Below are 15,179 nucleotides of genomic sequence, written 5' to 3' on the forward strand. Positions count from 1 at the left end.
ACCGCTTGTCATCACCGAAAAATTGCAGAAAAACGCGCGCCTTGCCTTCTGCTACCTGTCCAACAGCGAGGGCAGATGTGTGGCAAGCTCTAAGCTATGCAGGCGCACCGTGGCCGAGCAGCTGGAGGAGAGATGCCTTCCTTGGCAGCTCCCTGCAGAGTGCGGAAGACCAGAGTGGCCGCGCCGCCGTTGTCAGTGGACGACACGCAGTTGCCGAGCCACGGAGAACACGTTGCTCTGCGATGTGTACCCGCCTCATATGACGAAAGGCGACCAGTGGCCCTGTGGCGCAACGGATAACGCGTCTGACTACGGATCAGAAGATTCCAGGTTCGAATCCTGGCAGGGTCGGCATTTTGTTAGTTGCGGGCGCGTAGCTAGGCAGTGCATTCGAATGTTTCCACCTGCGTGGAGTGCAATGTCAATCCTGAGCATCTCGCAGCTGCATCTCGAGACGATCGTGGTAAATATCGCTTCGTGCAAGCGTCAGCGTAGCGTCAGTCGAGCAAAGTCGAGACAAGTCAAGCTGAGAGATGTTGCACAGTTAATTAAACGGTACGCGACGCAGACAACGCTTTTCCAAGTGTCGCACGTCACGCAGCAGAGTGGCGCAGTGGAAGCGTGCTGGGCCCATAACCCAGAGGTCCGTGGATCGAAACCACGCTCTGCTAAAATTATTCTTTTTCTTGGGTGCTTCGAGCTCGATCATTAAGCCTGGGGTGCGCTGACTCAGCGTCAACAGCAAACCCTGTAAGTTCTGAAACGACGACGACGTCGTGTGGAGAATACGAGAAACACTTCCTAAGACGCAGAGTTTCTTACGATTCTGCAGCAACTACATTTCTCGATCACAACGTTAATGTCTTTTCGGGCCACACGTGCAACTTTCGCGATATAAAAATCGCACCTCCCCGGCGGGGAATCGAACCCCGGTATCCCGCGTGACAGGCGGGGATACTAACCACTATACTACCGAGGAATACGCAATCGGTACGCACAACGCACGCACACTTATGGTTCTCAAGTAGGTGATTCATCTCAAATCTAGCGTCCCGATGCTTTCAGAGTCAGCTGCTACGAAATAAAAGTATGCCCCAGGTGAGGCTCGAACTCACAACCCCGGCATTGCTCACGGCTACTGCCTTATAAGTACCGTGCGCTAACCAATTGCGCCACTGAGGCTACAGCAGGGTGCTTTCAGTTAGCGGTATTTGCTTTGCTGCCAACCTGTTGTGGCTACAGACCCATCATACGACCGTCACCTGCGGCCATACTGCGACTTTAGCACCTGGCTACGGATGCTTCATACGATTCTTGCTTCATATGCTACACTTACAAGCATATCAACCGCTTGTCATCACCGAAAAATTGCAGAAAAACGCGCGCCTTGCCTTCTGCTACCTGTCCAACAGCGAGGGCAGATGTGTGGCAAGCTCTAAGCTATGCAGGCGCACCGTGGCCGAGCAGCTGGAGGAGAGATGCCTTCCTTGGCAGCTCCCTGCAGAGTGCGGAAGACCAGAGTGGCCGCGCCGCCGTTGTCAGTGGACGACACGCAGTTGCCGAGCCACGGAGAACACGTTGCTCTGCGATGTGTACCCGCCTCATATGACGAAAGGCGACCAGTGGCCCTGTGGCGCAACGGATAACGCGTCTGACTACGGATCAGAAGATTCCAGGTTCGAATCCTGGCAGGGTCGGCATTTTGTTAGTTGCGGGCGCGTAGCTAGGCAGTGCATTCGAATGTTTCCACCTGCGTGGAGTGCAATGTCAATCCTGAGCATCTCGCAGCTGCATCTCGAGACGATCGTGGTAAATATCGCTTCGTGCAAGCGTCAGCGTAGCGTCAGTCGAGCAAAGTCGAGACAAGTCAAGCTGAGAGATGTTGCACAGTTAATTAAACGGTACGCGACGCAGACAACGCTTTTCCAAGTGTCGCACGTCACGCAGCAGAGTGGCGCAGTGGAAGCGTGCTGGGCCCATAACCCAGAGGTCCGTGGATCGAAACCACGCTCTGCTAAAATTATTCTTTTTCTTGGGTGCTTCGAGCTCGATCATTAAGCCTGGGGTGCGCTGACTCAGCGTCAACAGCAAACCCTGTAAGTTCTGAAACGACGACGACGTCGTGTGGAGAATACGAGAAACACTTCCTAAGACGCAGAGTTTCTTACGATTCTGCAGCAACTACATTTCTCGATCACAACGTTAATGTCTTTTCGGGCCACACGTGCAACTTTCGCGATATAAAAATCGCACCTCCCCGGCGGGGAATCGAACCCCGGTCTCCCGCGTGACAGACGGGGATACTAACCACTATACTACCGAGGAATACGCAATCGGTACGCACAACGCACGCACACTTATGGTTCTCAAGTAGGTGATTCATCTCAAATCTAGCGTCCCGATGCTTTCAGAGTCAGCTGCTACGAAATAAAAGTATGCCCCAGGTGAGGCTCGAACTCACAACCCCGGCATTGCTCACGGCTACTGCCTTATAAGTACCGTGCGCTAACCAATTGCGCCACTGGGGCTACAGCAGGGTGCTTTCAGTTAGCGGTATTTGCTTTGCTGCCAACCTGTTGTGGCTACCGACCCATCATACGACCGTCACCTGCGGCCATACTGCGACTTTAGCACCTGGCTACGGATGCTTCATACGATTCTTGCTTCATATGCTACACTTACAAGCATATCAACCGCTTGTCATCACCGAAAAATTGCAGAAAAACGCGCGCCTTGCCTTCTGCTACCTGTCCAACAGCGAGGGCAGATGTGTGGCAAGCTTTAAGCTATGCAGGCGCACCGTGGCCGAGCAGCTGGAGGAGAGATGCCTTCCTTGGCAGCTCCCTGCAGAGTGCGGAAGACCAGAGTGGCCGCGCCGCCGTTGTCAGTGGACGACACGCAGTTGCCGAGCCACGGAGAACACGTTGCTCTGCGATGTGTACCCGCCTCATATGACGAAAGGCGACCAGTGGCCCTGTGGCGCAACGGATAACGCGTCTGACTACGGATCAGAAGATTCCAGGTTCGAATCCTGGCAGGGTCGGCATTTTGTTAGTTGCGGGCGCGTAGCTAGGCAGTGCATTCGAATGTTTCCACCTGCGTGGAGTGCAATGTCAATCCTGAGCATCTCGCAGCTGCATCTCGAGACGATCGTGGTAAATATCGCTTCGTGCAAGCGTCAGCGTAGCGTCAGTCGAGCAAAGTCGAGACAAGTCAAGCTGAGAGATGTTGCACAGTTAATTAAACGGTACGCGACGCAGACAACGCTTTTCCAAGTGTCGCACGTCACGCAGCAGAGTGGCGCAGTGGAAGCGTGCTGGGCCCATAACCCAGAGGTCCGTGGATCGAAACCACGCTCTGCTAAAATTATTCTTTTTCTTGGGTGCTTCGAGCTCGATCATTAAGCCTGGGGTGCGCTGACTCAGCGTCAACAGCAAACCCTGTAAGTTCTGAAACGACGACGACGTCGTGTGGAGAATACGAGAAACACTTCCTAAGACGCAGAGTTTCTTACGATTCTGCAGCAACTACATTTCTCGATCACAACGTTAATGTCTTTTCGGGCCACACGTGCAACTTTCGCGATATAAAAATCGCACCTCCCCGGCGGGGAATCGAACCCCGGTATCCCGCGTGACAGGCGGGGATACTAACCACTATACTACCGAGGAATACGCAATCGGTACGCACAACGCACGCACACTTATGGTTCTCAAGTAGGTGATTCATCTCAAATCTAGCGTCCCGATGCTTTCAGAGTCAGCTGCTACGAAATAAAAGTATGCCCCAGGTGAGGCTCGAACTCACAACCCCGGCATTGCTCACGGCTACTGCCTTATAAGTACCGTGCGCTAACCAATTGCGCCACTGAGGCTACAGCAGGGTGCTTTCAGTTAGCGGTATTTGCTTTGCTGCCAACCTGTTGTGGCTACAGACCCATCATACGACCGTCACCTGCGGCCATACTGCGACTTTAGCACCTGGCTACGGATGCTTCATACGATTCTTGCTTCATATGCTACACTTACAAGCATATCAACCGCTTGTCATCACCGAAAAATTGCAGAAAAACGCGCGCCTTGCCTTCTGCTACCTGTCCAACAGCGAGGGCAGATGTGTGGCAAGCTCTAAGCTATGCAGGCGCACCGTGGCCGAGCAGCTGGAGGAGAGATGCCTTCCTTGGCAGCTCCCTGCAGAGTGCGGAAGACCAGAGTGGCCGCGCCGCCGTTGTCAGTGGACGACACGCAGTTGCCGAGCCACGGAGAACACGTTGCTCTGCGATGTGTACCCGCCTCATATGACGAAAGGCGACCAGTGGCCCTGTGGCGCAACGGATAACGCGTCTGACTACGGATCAGAAGATTCCAGGTTCGAATCCTGGCAGGGTCGGCATTTTGTTAGTTGCGGGCGCGTAGCTAGGCAGTGCATTCGAATGTTTCCACCTGCGTGGAGTGCAATGTCAATCCTGAGCATCTCGCAGCTGCATCTCGAGACGATCGTGGTAAATATCGCTTCGTGCAAGCGTCAGCGTAGCGTCAGTCGAGCAAAGTCGAGACAAGTCAAGCTGAGAGATGTTGCACAGTTAATTAAACGGTACGCGACGCAGACAACGCTTTTCCAAGTGTCGCACGTCACGCAGCAGAGTGGCGCAGTGGAAGCGTGCTGGGCCCATGACCCAGAGGTCCGTGGATCGAAACCACGCTCTGCTAAAATTATTCTTTTTCTTGGGTGCTTCGAGCTCGATCATTAAGCCTGGGGTGCGCTGACTCAGCGTCAACAGCAAACCCTGTAAGTTCTGAAACGACGACGACGTCGTGTGGAGAATACGAGAAACACTTCCTAAGACGCAGAGTTTCTTACGATTCTGCAGCAACTACATTTCTCGATCACAACGTTAATGTCTTTTCGGGCCACACGTGCAACTTTCGCGATATAAAAATCGCACCTCCCGGCGGGGAATCGAACCCCGGTCTCCCGCGTGACAGGCGGGGATACTAACCACTATACTACCGAGGAATACGCAATCGGTACGCACAACGCACGCACACTTATGGTTCTCAAGTAGGTGATTCATCTCAAATCTAGCGTCCCGATGCTTTCAGAGTCAGCTGCTACGAAATAAAAGTATGCCCCAGGTGAGGCTCGAACTCACAACCCCGGCATTGCTCACGGCTACTGCCTTATAAGTACCGTGCGCTAACCAATTGCGCCACTGAGGCTACAGCAGGGTGCTTTCAGTTAGCGGTATTTGCTTTGCTGCCAACCTGTTGTGGCTACCGACCCATCATACGACCGTCACCTGCGGCCATACTGCGACTTTAGCACCTGGCTACGGATGCTTCATACGATTCTTGCTTCATATGCTACACTTACAAGCATATCAACCGCTTGTCATCACCGAAAAATTGCAGAAAAACGCGCGCCTTGCCTTCTGCTACCTGTCCAACAGCGAGGGCAGATGTGTGGCAAGCTTTAAGCTATGCAGGCGCACCGTGGCCGAGCAGCTGGAGGAGAGATGCCTTCCTTGGCAGCTCCCTGCAGAGTGCGGAAGACCAGAGTGGCCGCGCCGCCGTTGTCAGTGGACGACACGCAGTTGCCGAGCCACGGAGAACACGTTGCTCTGCGATGTGTACCCGCCTCATATGACGAAAGGCGACCAGTGGCCCTGTGGCGCAACGGATAACGCGTCTGACTACGGATCAGAAGATTCCAGGTTCGAATCCTGGCAGGGTCGGCATTTTGTTAGTTGCGGGCGCGTAGCTAGGCAGTGCATTCGAATGTTTCCACCTGCGTGGAGTGCAATGTCAATCCTGAGCATCTCGCAGCTGCATCTCGAGACGATCGTGGTAAATATCGCTTCGTGCAAGCGTCAGCGTAGCGTCAGTCGAGCAAAGTCGAGACAAGTCAAGCTGAGAGATGTTGCACAGTTAATTAAACGGTACGCGACGCAGACAACGCTTTTCCAAGTGTCGCACGTCACGCAGCAGAGTGGCGCAGTGGAAGCGTGCTGGGCCCATGACCCAGAGGTCCGTGGATCGAAACCACGCTCTGCTAAAATTATTCTTTTTCTTGGGTGCTTCGAGCTCGATCATTAAGCCTGGGGTGCGCTGACTCAGCGTCAACAGCAAACCCTGTAAGTTCTGAAACGACGACGACGTCGTGTGGAGAATACGAGAAACACTTCCTAAGACGCAGAGTTTCTTACGATTCTGCAGCAACTACATTTCTCGATCACAACGTTAATGTCTTTTCGGGCCACACGTGCAACTTTCGCGATATAAAAATCGCACCTCCCCGGCGGGGAATCGAACCCCGGTCTCCCGCGTGACAGGCGGGGATACTAACCACTATACTACCGAGGAATACGCAATCGGTACGCACAACGCACGCACACTTATGGTTCTCAAGTAGGTGATTCATCTCAAATCTAGCGTCCCGATGCTTTCAGAGTCAGCTGCTACGAAATAAAAGTATGCCCCAGGTGAGGCTCGAACTCACAACCCCGGCATTGCTCACGGCTACTGCCTTATAAGTACCGTGCGCTAACCAATTGCGCCACTGAGGCTACAGCAGGGTGCTTTCAGTTAGCGGTATTTGCTTTGCTGCCAACCTGTTGTGGCTACCGACCCATCATACGACCGTCACCTGCGGCCATACTGCGACTTTAGCACCTGGCTACGGATGCTTCATACGATTCTTGCTTCATATGCTACACTTACAAGCATATCAACCGCTTGTCATCACCGAAAAATTGCAGAAAAACGCGCGCCTTGCCTTCTGCTACCTGTCCAACAGCGAGGGCAGATGTGTGGCAAGCTTTAAGCTATGCAGGCGCACCGTGGCCGAGCAGCTGGAGGAGAGATGCCTTCCTTGGCAGCTCCCTGCAGAGTGCGGAAGACCAGAGTGGCCGCGCCGCCGTTGTCAGTGGACGACACGCAGTTGCCGAGCCACGGAGAACACGTTGCTCTGCGATTTGTACCCGCCTCATATGACGAAAGGCGACCAGTGGCCCTGTGGCGCAACGGATAACGCGTCTGACTACGGATCAGAAGATTCCAGGTTCGAATCCTGGCAGGGTCGGCATTTTGTTAGTTGCGGGCGCGTAGCTAGGCAGTGCATTCGAATGTTTCCACCTGCGTGGAGTGCAATGTCAATCCTGAGCATCTCGCAGCTGCATCTCGAGACGATCGTGGTAAATATCGCTTCGTGCAAGCGTCAGCGTAGCGTCAGTCGAGCAAAGTCGAGACAAGTCAAGCTGAGAGATGTTGCACAGTTAATTAAACGGTACGCGACGCAGACAACGCTTTTCCAAGTGTCGCACGTCACGCAGCAGAGTGGCGCAGTGGAAGCGTGCTGGGCCCATAACCCAGAGGTCCGTGGATCGAAACCACGCTCTGCTAAAATTATTCTTTTTCTTGGGTGCTTCGAGCTCGATCATTAAGCCTGGGGTGCGCTGACTCAGCGTCAACAGCAAACCCTGTAAGTTCTGAAACGACGACGACGTCGTGTGGAGAATACGAGAAACACTTCCTAAGACGCAGAGTTTCTTACGATTCTGCAGCAACTACATTTCTCGATCACAACGTTAATGTCTTTTCGGGCCACACGTGCAACTTTCGCGATATAAAAATCGCACCTCCCCGGCGGGGAATCGAACCCCGGTATCCCGCGTGACAGGCGGGGATACTAACCACTATACTACCGAGGAATACGCAATCGGTACGCACAACGCACGCACACTTATGGTTCTCAAGTAGGTGATTCATCTCAAATCTAGCGTCCCGATGCTTTCAGAGTCAGCTGCTACGAAATAAAAGTATGCCCCAGGTGAGGCTCGAACTCACAACCCCGGCATTGCTCACGGCTACTGCCTTATAAGTACCGTGCGCTAACCAATTGCGCCACTGAGGCTACAGCAGGGTGCTTTCAGTTAGCGGTATTTGCTTTGCTGCCAACCTGTTGTGGCTACAGACCCATCATACGACCGTCACCTGCGGCCATACTGCGACTTTAGCACCTGGCTACGGATGCTTCATACGATTCTTGCTTCATATGCTACACTTACAAGCATATCAACCGCTTGTCATCACCGAAAAATTGCAGAAAAACGCGCGCCTTGCCTTCTGCTACCTGTCCAACAGCGAGGGCAGATGTGTGGCAAGCTCTAAGCTATGCAGGCGCACCGTGGCCGAGCAGCTGGAGGAGAGATGCCTTCCTTGGCAGCTCCCTGCAGAGTGCGGAAGACCAGAGTGGCCGCGCCGCCGTTGTCAGTGGACGACACGCAGTTGCCGAGCCACGGAGAACACGTTGCTCTGCGATGTGTACCCGCCTCATATGACGAAAGGCGACCAGTGGCCCTGTGGCGCAACGGATAACGCGTCTGACTACGGATCAGAAGATTCCAGGTTCGAATCCTGGCAGGGTCGGCATTTTGTTAGTTGCGGGCGCGTAGCTAGGCAGTGCATTCGAATGTTTCCACCTGCGTGGAGTGCAATGTCAATCCTGAGCATCTCGCAGCTGCATCTCGAGACGATCGTGGTAAATATCGCTTCGTGCAAGCGTCAGCGTAGCGTCAGTCGAGCAAAGTCGAGACAAGTCAAGCTGAGAGATGTTGCACAGTTAATTAAACGGTACGCGACGCAGACAACGCTTTTCCAAGTGTCGCACGTCACGCAGCAGAGTGGCGCAGTGGAAGCGTGCTGGGCCCATAACCCAGAGGTCCGTGGATCGAAACCACGCTCTGCTAAAATTATTCTTTTTCTTGGGTGCTTCGAGCTCGATCATTAAGCCTGGGGTGCGCTGACTCAGCGTCAACAGCAAACCCTGTAAGTTCTGAAACGACGACGACGTCGTGTGGAGAATACGAGAAACACTTCCTAAGACGCAGAGTTTCTTACGATTCTGCAGCAACTACATTTCTCGATCACAACGTTAATGTCTTTTCGGGCCACACGTGCAACTTTCGCGATATAAAAATCGCACCTCCCCGGCGGGGAATCGAACCCCGGTCTCCCGCGTGACAGGCGGGGATACTAACCACTATACTACCGAGGAATACGCAATCGGTACGCACAACGCACGCACACTTATGGTTCTCAAGTAGGTGATTCATCTCAAATCTAGCGTCCCGATGCTTTCAGAGTCAGCTGCTACGAAATAAAAGTATGCCCCAGGTGAGGCTCGAACTCACAACCCCGGCATTGCTCACGGCTACTGCCTTATAAGTACCGTGCGCTAACCAATTGCGCCACTGAGGCTACAGCAGGGTGCTTTCAGTTAGCGGTATTTGCTTTGCTGCCAACCTGTTGTGGCTACCGACCCATCATACGACCGTCACCTGCGGCCATACTGCGACTTTAGCACCTGGCTACGGATGCTTCATACGATTCTTGCTTCATATGCTACACTTACAAGCATATCAACCGCTTGTCATCACCGAAAAATTGCAGAAAAACGCGCGCCTTGCCTTCTGCTACCTGTCCAACAGCGAGGGCAGATGTGTGGCAAGCTTTAAGCTATGCAGGCGCACCGTGGCCGAGCAGCTGGAGGAGAGATGCCTTCCTTGGCAGCTCCCTGCAGAGTGCGGAAGACCAGAGTGGCCGCGCCGCCGTTGTCAGTGGACGACACGCAGTTGCCGAGCCACGGAGAACACGTTGCTCTGCGATGTGTACCCGCCTCATATGACGAAAGGCGACCAGTGGCCCTGTGGCGCAACGGATAACGCGTCTGACTACGGATCAGAAGATTCCAGGTTCGAATCCTGGCAGGGTCGGCATTTTGTTAGTTGCGGGCGCGTAGCTAGGCAGTGCATTCGAATGTTTCCACCTGCGTGGAGTGCAATGTCAATCCTGAGCATCTCGCAGCTGCATCTCGAGACGATCGTGGTAAATATCGCTTCGTGCAAGCGTCAGCGTAGCGTCAGTCGAGCAAAGTCGAGACAAGTCAAGCTGAGAGATGTTGCACAGTTAATTAAACGGTACGCGACGCAGACAACGCTTTTCCAAGTGTCGCACGTCACGCAGCAGAGTGGCGCAGTGGAAGCGTGCTGGGCCCATAACCCAGAGGTCCGTGGATCGAAACCACGCTCTGCTAAAATTATTCTTTTTCTTGGGTGCTTCGAGCTCGATCATTAAGCCTGGGGTGCGCTGACTCAGCGTCAACAGCAAACCCTGTAAGTTCTGAAACGACGACGACGTCGTGTGGAGAATACGAGAAACACTTCCTAAGACGCAGAGTTTCTTACGATTCTGCAGCAACTACATTTCTCGATCACAACGTTAATGTCTTTTCGGGCCACACGTGCAACTTTCGCGATATCAAAATCGCACCTCCCCGGCGGGGAATCGAACCCCGGTATCCCGCGTGACAGGCGGGGATACTAACCACTATACTACCGAGGAATACGCAATCGGTACGCACAACGCACGCACACTTATGGTTCTCAAGTAGGTGATTCATCTCAAATCTAGCGTCCCGATGCTTTCAGAGTCAGCTGCTACGAAATAAAAGTATGCCCCAGGTGAGGCTCGAACTCACAACCCCGGCATTGCTCACGGCTACTGCCTTATAAGTACCGTGCGCTAACCAATTGCGCCACTGAGGCTACAGCAGGGTGCTTTCAGTTAGCGGTATTTGCTTTGCTGCCAACCTGTTGTGGCTACCGACCCATCATACGACCGTCACCTGCGGCCATACTGCGACTTTAGCACCTGGCTACGGATGCTTCATACGATTCTTGCTTCATATGCTACACTTACAAGCATATCAACCGCTTGTCATCACCGAAAAATTGCAGAAAAACGCGCGCCTTGCCTTCTGCTACCTGTCCAACAGCGAGGGCAGATGTGTGGCAAGCTCTAAGCTATGCAGGCGCACCGTGGCCGAGCAGCTGGAGGAGAGATGCCTTCCTTGGCAGCTCCCTGCAGAGTGCGGAAGACCAGAGTGGCCGCGCCGCCGTTGTCAGTGGACGACACGCAGTTGCCGAGCCACGGAGAACACGTTGCTCTGCGATGTGTACCCGCCTCATATGACGAAAGGCGACCAGTGGCCCTGTGGCGCAACGGATAACGCGTCTGACTACGGATCAGAAGATTCCAGGTTCGAATCCTGGCAGGGTCGGCATTTTGTTAGTTGCGGGCGCGTAGCTAGGCAGTGCATTCGAATGTTTCCACCTGCGTGGAGTGCAATGTCAATCCTGAGCATCTCGCAGCTGCATCTCGAGACGATCGTGGTAAATATCGCTTCGTGCAAGCGTCAGCGTAGCGTCAGTCGAGCAAAGTCGAGACAAGTCAAGCTGAGAGATGTTGCACAGTTAATTAAACGGTACGCGACGCAGACAACGCTTTTCCAAGTGTCGCACGTCACGCAGCAGAGTGGCGCAGTGGAAGCGTGCTGGGCCCATAACCCAGAGGTCCGTGGATCGAAACCACGCTCTGCTAAAATTATTCTTTTTCTTGGGTGCTTCGAGCTCGATCATTAAGCCTGGGGTGCGCTGACTCAGCGTCAACAGCAAACCCTGTAAGTTCTGAAACGACGACGACGTCGTGTGGAGAATACGAGAAACACTTCCTAAGACGCAGAGTTTCTTACGATTCTGCAGCAACTACATTTCTCGATCACAACGTTAATGTCTTTTCGGGCCACACGTGCAACTTTCGCGATATAAAAATCGCACCTCCCCGGCGGGGAATCGAACCCCGGTCTCCCGCGTGACAGGCGGGGATACTAACCACTATACTACCGAGGAATACGCAATCGGTACGCACAACGCACGCACACTTATGGTTCTCAAGTAGGTGATTCATCTCAAATCTAGCGTCCCGATGCTTTCAGAGTCAGCTGCTACGAAATAAAAGTATGCCCCAGGTGAGGCTCGAACTCACAACCCCGGCATTGCTCACGGCTACTGCCTTATAAGTACCGTGCGCTAACCAATTGCGCCACTGAGGCTACAGCAGGGTGCTTTCAGTTAGCGGTATTTGCTTTGCTGCCAACCTGTTGTGGCTACCGACCCATCATACGACCGTCACCTGCGGCCATACTGCGACTTTAGCACCTGGCTACGGATGCTTCATACGATTCTTGCTTCATATGCTACACTTACAAGCATATCAACCGCTTGTCATCACCGAAAAATTGCAGAAAAACGCGCGCCTTGCCTTCTGCTACCTGTCCAACAGCGAGGGCAGATGTGTGGCAAGCTTTAAGCTATGCAGGCGCACCGTGGCCGAGCAGCTGGAGGAGAGATGCCTTCCTTGGCAGCTCCCTGCAGAGTGCGGAAGACCAGAGTGGCCGCGCCGCCGTTGTCAGTGGACGACACGCAGTTGCCGAGCCACGGAGAACACGTTGCTCTGCGATGTGTACCCGCCTCATATGACGAAAGGCGACCAGTGGCCCTGTGGCGCAACGGATAACGCGTCTGACTACGGATCAGAAGATTCCAGGTTCGAATCCTGGCAGGGTCGGCATTTTGTTAGTTGCGGGCGCGTAGCTAGGCAGTGCATTCGAATGTTTCCACCTGCGTGGAGTGCAATGTCAATCCTGAGCATCTCGCAGCTGCATCTCGAGACGATCGTGGTAAATATCGCTTCGTGCAAGCGTCAGCGTAGCGTCAGTCGAGCAAAGTCGAGACAAGTCAAGCTGAGAGATGTTGCACAGTTAATTAAACGGTACGCGACGCAGACAACGCTTTTCCAAGTGTCGCACGTCACGCAGCAGAGTGGCGCAGTGGAAGCGTGCTGGGCCCATAACCCAGAGGTCCGTGGATCGAAACCACGCTCTGCTAAAATTATTCTTTTTCTTGGGTGCTTCGAGCTCGATCATTAAGCCTGGGGTGCGCTGACTCAGCGTCAACAGCAAACCCTGTAAGTTCTGAAACGACGACGACGTCGTGTGGAGAATACGAGAAACACTTCCTAAGACGCAGAGTTTCTTACGATTCTGCAGCAACTACATTTCTCGATCACAACGTTAATGTCTTTTCGGGCCACACGTGCAACTTTCGCGATATAAAAATCGCACCTCCCCGGCGGGGAATCGAACCCCGGTATCCCGCGTGACAGGCGGGGATACTAACCACTATACTACCGAGGAATACGCAATCGGTACGCACAACGCACGCACACTTATGGTTCTCAAGTAGGTGATTCATCTCAAATCTAGCGTCCCGATGCTTTCAGAGTCAGCTGCTACGAAATAAAAGTATGCCCCAGGTGAGGCTCGAACTCACAACCCCGGCATTGCTCACGGCTACTGCCTTATAAGTACCGTGCGCTAACCAATTGCGCCACTGAGGCTACAGCAGGGTGCTTTCAGTTAGCGGTATTTGCTTTGCTGCCAACCTGTTGTGGCTACCGACCCATCATACGACCGTCACCTGCGGCCATACTGCGACTTTAGCACCTGGCTACGGATGCTTCATACGATTCTTGCTTCATATGCTACACTTACAAGCATATCAACCGCTTGTCATCACCGAAAAATTGCAGAAAAACGCGCGCCTTGCCTTCTGCTACCTGTCCAACAGCGAGGGCAGATGTGTGGCAAGCTTTAAGCTATGCAGGCGCACCGTGGCCGAGCAGCTGGAGGAGAGATGCCTTCCTTGGCAGCTCCCTGCAGAGTGCGGAAGACCAGAGTGGCCGCGCCGCCGTTGTCAGTGGACGACACGCAGTTGCCGAGCCACGGAGAACACGTTGCTCTGCGATGTGTACCCGCCTCATATGACGAAAGGCGACCAGTGGCCCTGTGGCGCAACGGATAACGCGTCTGACTACGGATCAGAAGATTCCAGGTTCGAATCCTGGCAGGGTCGGCATTTTGTTAGTTGCGGGCGCGTAGCTAGGCAGTGCATTCGAATGTTTCCACCTGCGTGGAGTGCAATGTCAATCCTGAGCATCTCGCAGCTGCATCTCGAGACGATCGTGGTAAATATCGCTTCGTGCAAGCGTCAGCGTAGCGTCAGTCGAGCAAAGTCGAGACAAGTCAAGCTGAGAGATGTTGCACAGTTAATTAAACGGTACGCGACGCAGACAACGCTTTTCCAAGTGTCGCACGTCACGCAGCAGAGTGGCGCAGTGGAAGCGTGCTGGGCCCATAACCCAGAGGTCCGTGGATCGAAACCACGCTCTGCTAAAATTATTCTTTTTCTTGGGTGCTTCGAGCTCGATCATTAAGCCTGGGGTGCGCTGACTCAGCGTCAACAGCAAACCCTGTAAGTTCTGAAACGACGACGACGTCGTGTGGAGAATACGAGAAACACTTCCTAAGACGCAGAGTTTCTTACGATTCTGCAGCAACTACATTTCTCGATCACAACGTTAATGTCTTTTCGGGCCACACGTGCAACTTTCGCGATATCAAAATCGCACCTCCCCGGCGGGGAATCGAACCCCGGTCTCCCGCGTGACAGGCGGGGATACTAACCACTATACTACCGAGGAATACGCAATCGGTACGCACAACGCACGCACACTTATGGTTCTCAAGTAGGTGATTCATCTCAAATCTAGCGTCCCGATGCTTTCAGAGTCAGCTGCTACGAAATAAAAGTATGCCCCAGGTGAGGCTCGAACTCACAACCCCGGCATTGCTCACGGCTACTGCCTCATAAGTACCGTGCGCTAACCAATTGCGCCACTGGGGCTACAGCAGGGTGCTTTCAGTTAGCGGTATTTGCTTTGCTGCCAACCTGTTGTGGCTACCGACCCATCATACGACCGTCACCTGCGGCCATACTGCGACTTTAGCACCTGGCTACGGATGCTTCATACGATTCTTGCTTCATATGCTACACTTACAAGCATATCAACCGCTTGTCATCACCGAAAAATTGCAGAAAAACGCGCGCCTTGCCTTCTGCTACCTGTCCAACAGCGAGGGCAGATGTGTGGCAAGCTTTAAGCTATGCAGGCGCACCGTGGCCGAGCAGCTGGAGGAGAGATGCCTTCCTTGGCAGCTCCCTGCAGAGTGCGGAAGACCAGAGTGGCCGCGCCGCCGTTGTCAGTGGACGACACGCAGTTGCCGAGCCACGGAGAACACGTTGCTCTGCGATGTGTACCCGCCTCATATGACGAAAGGCGACCAGTGGCCCTGTGGCGCAACGGATAACGCGTCTGACTACGGATCAGAAGATTCCAGGTTCGAATCCTGGCAGGGTCGGCATTTTGTTAGTTGCGGGCGCG

General features: G+C 53.6%; 43 non-coding genes across 43 annotated transcripts; 21 read left to right on the forward strand and 22 right to left on the reverse strand.

Annotated features, from left to right (window-relative positions):
• Positions 1-278: 278 nt before the first annotated feature.
• Positions 279-351, forward strand: Trnar-acg (transfer RNA arginine (anticodon ACG)). The gene has a single exon. It is a non-coding gene; the product is annotated as a tRNA-Arg (tRNA).
• Positions 352-599: 248 nt separating this feature from the next.
• Trnam-cau (transfer RNA methionine (anticodon CAU)) lies at positions 600-671 on the forward strand. The gene has a single exon. It is a non-coding gene; the product is annotated as a tRNA-Met (tRNA).
• Positions 672-907: 236 nt separating this feature from the next.
• Positions 908-979, reverse strand: Trnad-guc (transfer RNA aspartic acid (anticodon GUC)). Its single transcript has one exon. It is a non-coding gene; the product is annotated as a tRNA-Asp (tRNA).
• A 111-nt stretch (positions 980-1,090) lies between these two features.
• Positions 1,091-1,182, reverse strand: Trnai-uau (transfer RNA isoleucine (anticodon UAU)). Its single transcript is given in 2 exon segments — positions 1,091-1,126; positions 1,145-1,182. It is a non-coding gene; the product is annotated as a tRNA-Ile (tRNA).
• Positions 1,183-1,624: 442 nt separating this feature from the next.
• Positions 1,625-1,697, forward strand: Trnar-acg (transfer RNA arginine (anticodon ACG)). Its single transcript has one exon. It is a non-coding gene; the product is annotated as a tRNA-Arg (tRNA).
• Positions 1,698-1,945: 248 nt separating this feature from the next.
• Trnam-cau (transfer RNA methionine (anticodon CAU)) lies at positions 1,946-2,017 on the forward strand. The gene has a single exon. It is a non-coding gene; the product is annotated as a tRNA-Met (tRNA).
• A 236-nt stretch (positions 2,018-2,253) lies between these two features.
• On the reverse strand, positions 2,254-2,325 carry Trnad-guc (transfer RNA aspartic acid (anticodon GUC)). The gene has a single exon. It is a non-coding gene; the product is annotated as a tRNA-Asp (tRNA).
• A 111-nt stretch (positions 2,326-2,436) lies between these two features.
• On the reverse strand, positions 2,437-2,528 carry Trnai-uau (transfer RNA isoleucine (anticodon UAU)). The gene is given in 2 exon segments: positions 2,437-2,472; positions 2,491-2,528. It is a non-coding gene; the product is annotated as a tRNA-Ile (tRNA).
• A 442-nt stretch (positions 2,529-2,970) lies between these two features.
• On the forward strand, positions 2,971-3,043 carry Trnar-acg (transfer RNA arginine (anticodon ACG)). The gene has a single exon. It is a non-coding gene; the product is annotated as a tRNA-Arg (tRNA).
• A 248-nt stretch (positions 3,044-3,291) lies between these two features.
• Trnam-cau (transfer RNA methionine (anticodon CAU)) lies at positions 3,292-3,363 on the forward strand. The gene has a single exon. It is a non-coding gene; the product is annotated as a tRNA-Met (tRNA).
• Positions 3,364-3,599: 236 nt separating this feature from the next.
• Trnad-guc (transfer RNA aspartic acid (anticodon GUC)) lies at positions 3,600-3,671 on the reverse strand. Its single transcript has one exon. It is a non-coding gene; the product is annotated as a tRNA-Asp (tRNA).
• Positions 3,672-3,782: 111 nt separating this feature from the next.
• Trnai-uau (transfer RNA isoleucine (anticodon UAU)) lies at positions 3,783-3,874 on the reverse strand. Its single transcript is given in 2 exon segments — positions 3,783-3,818; positions 3,837-3,874. It is a non-coding gene; the product is annotated as a tRNA-Ile (tRNA).
• Positions 3,875-4,316: 442 nt separating this feature from the next.
• Positions 4,317-4,389, forward strand: Trnar-acg (transfer RNA arginine (anticodon ACG)). Its single transcript has one exon. It is a non-coding gene; the product is annotated as a tRNA-Arg (tRNA).
• Positions 4,390-4,944: 555 nt separating this feature from the next.
• Trnad-guc (transfer RNA aspartic acid (anticodon GUC)) lies at positions 4,945-5,016 on the reverse strand. Its single transcript has one exon. It is a non-coding gene; the product is annotated as a tRNA-Asp (tRNA).
• A 111-nt stretch (positions 5,017-5,127) lies between these two features.
• On the reverse strand, positions 5,128-5,219 carry Trnai-uau (transfer RNA isoleucine (anticodon UAU)). Its single transcript is given in 2 exon segments — positions 5,128-5,163; positions 5,182-5,219. It is a non-coding gene; the product is annotated as a tRNA-Ile (tRNA).
• Positions 5,220-5,661: 442 nt separating this feature from the next.
• Positions 5,662-5,734, forward strand: Trnar-acg (transfer RNA arginine (anticodon ACG)). The gene has a single exon. It is a non-coding gene; the product is annotated as a tRNA-Arg (tRNA).
• Positions 5,735-6,290: 556 nt separating this feature from the next.
• Trnad-guc (transfer RNA aspartic acid (anticodon GUC)) lies at positions 6,291-6,362 on the reverse strand. Its single transcript has one exon. It is a non-coding gene; the product is annotated as a tRNA-Asp (tRNA).
• Positions 6,363-6,473: 111 nt separating this feature from the next.
• On the reverse strand, positions 6,474-6,565 carry Trnai-uau (transfer RNA isoleucine (anticodon UAU)). The gene is given in 2 exon segments: positions 6,474-6,509; positions 6,528-6,565. It is a non-coding gene; the product is annotated as a tRNA-Ile (tRNA).
• A 442-nt stretch (positions 6,566-7,007) lies between these two features.
• Trnar-acg (transfer RNA arginine (anticodon ACG)) lies at positions 7,008-7,080 on the forward strand. Its single transcript has one exon. It is a non-coding gene; the product is annotated as a tRNA-Arg (tRNA).
• A 248-nt stretch (positions 7,081-7,328) lies between these two features.
• Positions 7,329-7,400, forward strand: Trnam-cau (transfer RNA methionine (anticodon CAU)). Its single transcript has one exon. It is a non-coding gene; the product is annotated as a tRNA-Met (tRNA).
• Positions 7,401-7,636: 236 nt separating this feature from the next.
• Trnad-guc (transfer RNA aspartic acid (anticodon GUC)) lies at positions 7,637-7,708 on the reverse strand. Its single transcript has one exon. It is a non-coding gene; the product is annotated as a tRNA-Asp (tRNA).
• Positions 7,709-7,819: 111 nt separating this feature from the next.
• Positions 7,820-7,911, reverse strand: Trnai-uau (transfer RNA isoleucine (anticodon UAU)). The gene is given in 2 exon segments: positions 7,820-7,855; positions 7,874-7,911. It is a non-coding gene; the product is annotated as a tRNA-Ile (tRNA).
• A 442-nt stretch (positions 7,912-8,353) lies between these two features.
• On the forward strand, positions 8,354-8,426 carry Trnar-acg (transfer RNA arginine (anticodon ACG)). Its single transcript has one exon. It is a non-coding gene; the product is annotated as a tRNA-Arg (tRNA).
• Positions 8,427-8,674: 248 nt separating this feature from the next.
• Positions 8,675-8,746, forward strand: Trnam-cau (transfer RNA methionine (anticodon CAU)). Its single transcript has one exon. It is a non-coding gene; the product is annotated as a tRNA-Met (tRNA).
• Positions 8,747-8,982: 236 nt separating this feature from the next.
• Trnad-guc (transfer RNA aspartic acid (anticodon GUC)) lies at positions 8,983-9,054 on the reverse strand. The gene has a single exon. It is a non-coding gene; the product is annotated as a tRNA-Asp (tRNA).
• Positions 9,055-9,165: 111 nt separating this feature from the next.
• Positions 9,166-9,257, reverse strand: Trnai-uau (transfer RNA isoleucine (anticodon UAU)). The gene is given in 2 exon segments: positions 9,166-9,201; positions 9,220-9,257. It is a non-coding gene; the product is annotated as a tRNA-Ile (tRNA).
• A 442-nt stretch (positions 9,258-9,699) lies between these two features.
• Positions 9,700-9,772, forward strand: Trnar-acg (transfer RNA arginine (anticodon ACG)). Its single transcript has one exon. It is a non-coding gene; the product is annotated as a tRNA-Arg (tRNA).
• A 248-nt stretch (positions 9,773-10,020) lies between these two features.
• On the forward strand, positions 10,021-10,092 carry Trnam-cau (transfer RNA methionine (anticodon CAU)). Its single transcript has one exon. It is a non-coding gene; the product is annotated as a tRNA-Met (tRNA).
• A 236-nt stretch (positions 10,093-10,328) lies between these two features.
• Trnad-guc (transfer RNA aspartic acid (anticodon GUC)) lies at positions 10,329-10,400 on the reverse strand. The gene has a single exon. It is a non-coding gene; the product is annotated as a tRNA-Asp (tRNA).
• Positions 10,401-10,511: 111 nt separating this feature from the next.
• Trnai-uau (transfer RNA isoleucine (anticodon UAU)) lies at positions 10,512-10,603 on the reverse strand. The gene is given in 2 exon segments: positions 10,512-10,547; positions 10,566-10,603. It is a non-coding gene; the product is annotated as a tRNA-Ile (tRNA).
• Positions 10,604-11,045: 442 nt separating this feature from the next.
• Trnar-acg (transfer RNA arginine (anticodon ACG)) lies at positions 11,046-11,118 on the forward strand. The gene has a single exon. It is a non-coding gene; the product is annotated as a tRNA-Arg (tRNA).
• A 248-nt stretch (positions 11,119-11,366) lies between these two features.
• On the forward strand, positions 11,367-11,438 carry Trnam-cau (transfer RNA methionine (anticodon CAU)). Its single transcript has one exon. It is a non-coding gene; the product is annotated as a tRNA-Met (tRNA).
• Positions 11,439-11,674: 236 nt separating this feature from the next.
• On the reverse strand, positions 11,675-11,746 carry Trnad-guc (transfer RNA aspartic acid (anticodon GUC)). Its single transcript has one exon. It is a non-coding gene; the product is annotated as a tRNA-Asp (tRNA).
• Positions 11,747-11,857: 111 nt separating this feature from the next.
• Trnai-uau (transfer RNA isoleucine (anticodon UAU)) lies at positions 11,858-11,949 on the reverse strand. Its single transcript is given in 2 exon segments — positions 11,858-11,893; positions 11,912-11,949. It is a non-coding gene; the product is annotated as a tRNA-Ile (tRNA).
• Positions 11,950-12,391: 442 nt separating this feature from the next.
• On the forward strand, positions 12,392-12,464 carry Trnar-acg (transfer RNA arginine (anticodon ACG)). Its single transcript has one exon. It is a non-coding gene; the product is annotated as a tRNA-Arg (tRNA).
• Positions 12,465-12,712: 248 nt separating this feature from the next.
• Trnam-cau (transfer RNA methionine (anticodon CAU)) lies at positions 12,713-12,784 on the forward strand. The gene has a single exon. It is a non-coding gene; the product is annotated as a tRNA-Met (tRNA).
• A 236-nt stretch (positions 12,785-13,020) lies between these two features.
• Trnad-guc (transfer RNA aspartic acid (anticodon GUC)) lies at positions 13,021-13,092 on the reverse strand. Its single transcript has one exon. It is a non-coding gene; the product is annotated as a tRNA-Asp (tRNA).
• Positions 13,093-13,203: 111 nt separating this feature from the next.
• Trnai-uau (transfer RNA isoleucine (anticodon UAU)) lies at positions 13,204-13,295 on the reverse strand. The gene is given in 2 exon segments: positions 13,204-13,239; positions 13,258-13,295. It is a non-coding gene; the product is annotated as a tRNA-Ile (tRNA).
• Positions 13,296-13,737: 442 nt separating this feature from the next.
• On the forward strand, positions 13,738-13,810 carry Trnar-acg (transfer RNA arginine (anticodon ACG)). Its single transcript has one exon. It is a non-coding gene; the product is annotated as a tRNA-Arg (tRNA).
• A 248-nt stretch (positions 13,811-14,058) lies between these two features.
• On the forward strand, positions 14,059-14,130 carry Trnam-cau (transfer RNA methionine (anticodon CAU)). Its single transcript has one exon. It is a non-coding gene; the product is annotated as a tRNA-Met (tRNA).
• A 236-nt stretch (positions 14,131-14,366) lies between these two features.
• Positions 14,367-14,438, reverse strand: Trnad-guc (transfer RNA aspartic acid (anticodon GUC)). Its single transcript has one exon. It is a non-coding gene; the product is annotated as a tRNA-Asp (tRNA).
• A 111-nt stretch (positions 14,439-14,549) lies between these two features.
• On the reverse strand, positions 14,550-14,641 carry Trnai-uau (transfer RNA isoleucine (anticodon UAU)). The gene is given in 2 exon segments: positions 14,550-14,585; positions 14,604-14,641. It is a non-coding gene; the product is annotated as a tRNA-Ile (tRNA).
• Positions 14,642-15,083: 442 nt separating this feature from the next.
• On the forward strand, positions 15,084-15,156 carry Trnar-acg (transfer RNA arginine (anticodon ACG)). Its single transcript has one exon. It is a non-coding gene; the product is annotated as a tRNA-Arg (tRNA).
• Positions 15,157-15,179: the final 23 nt, after the last annotated feature.

This window comes from Schistocerca cancellata, chromosome 9 (assembly GCF_023864275.1).
Source record: "Schistocerca cancellata isolate TAMUIC-IGC-003103 chromosome 9, iqSchCanc2.1, whole genome shotgun sequence".
Classification (NCBI taxonomy): Eukaryota; Metazoa; Arthropoda; class Insecta; order Orthoptera; family Acrididae; genus Schistocerca; species Schistocerca cancellata.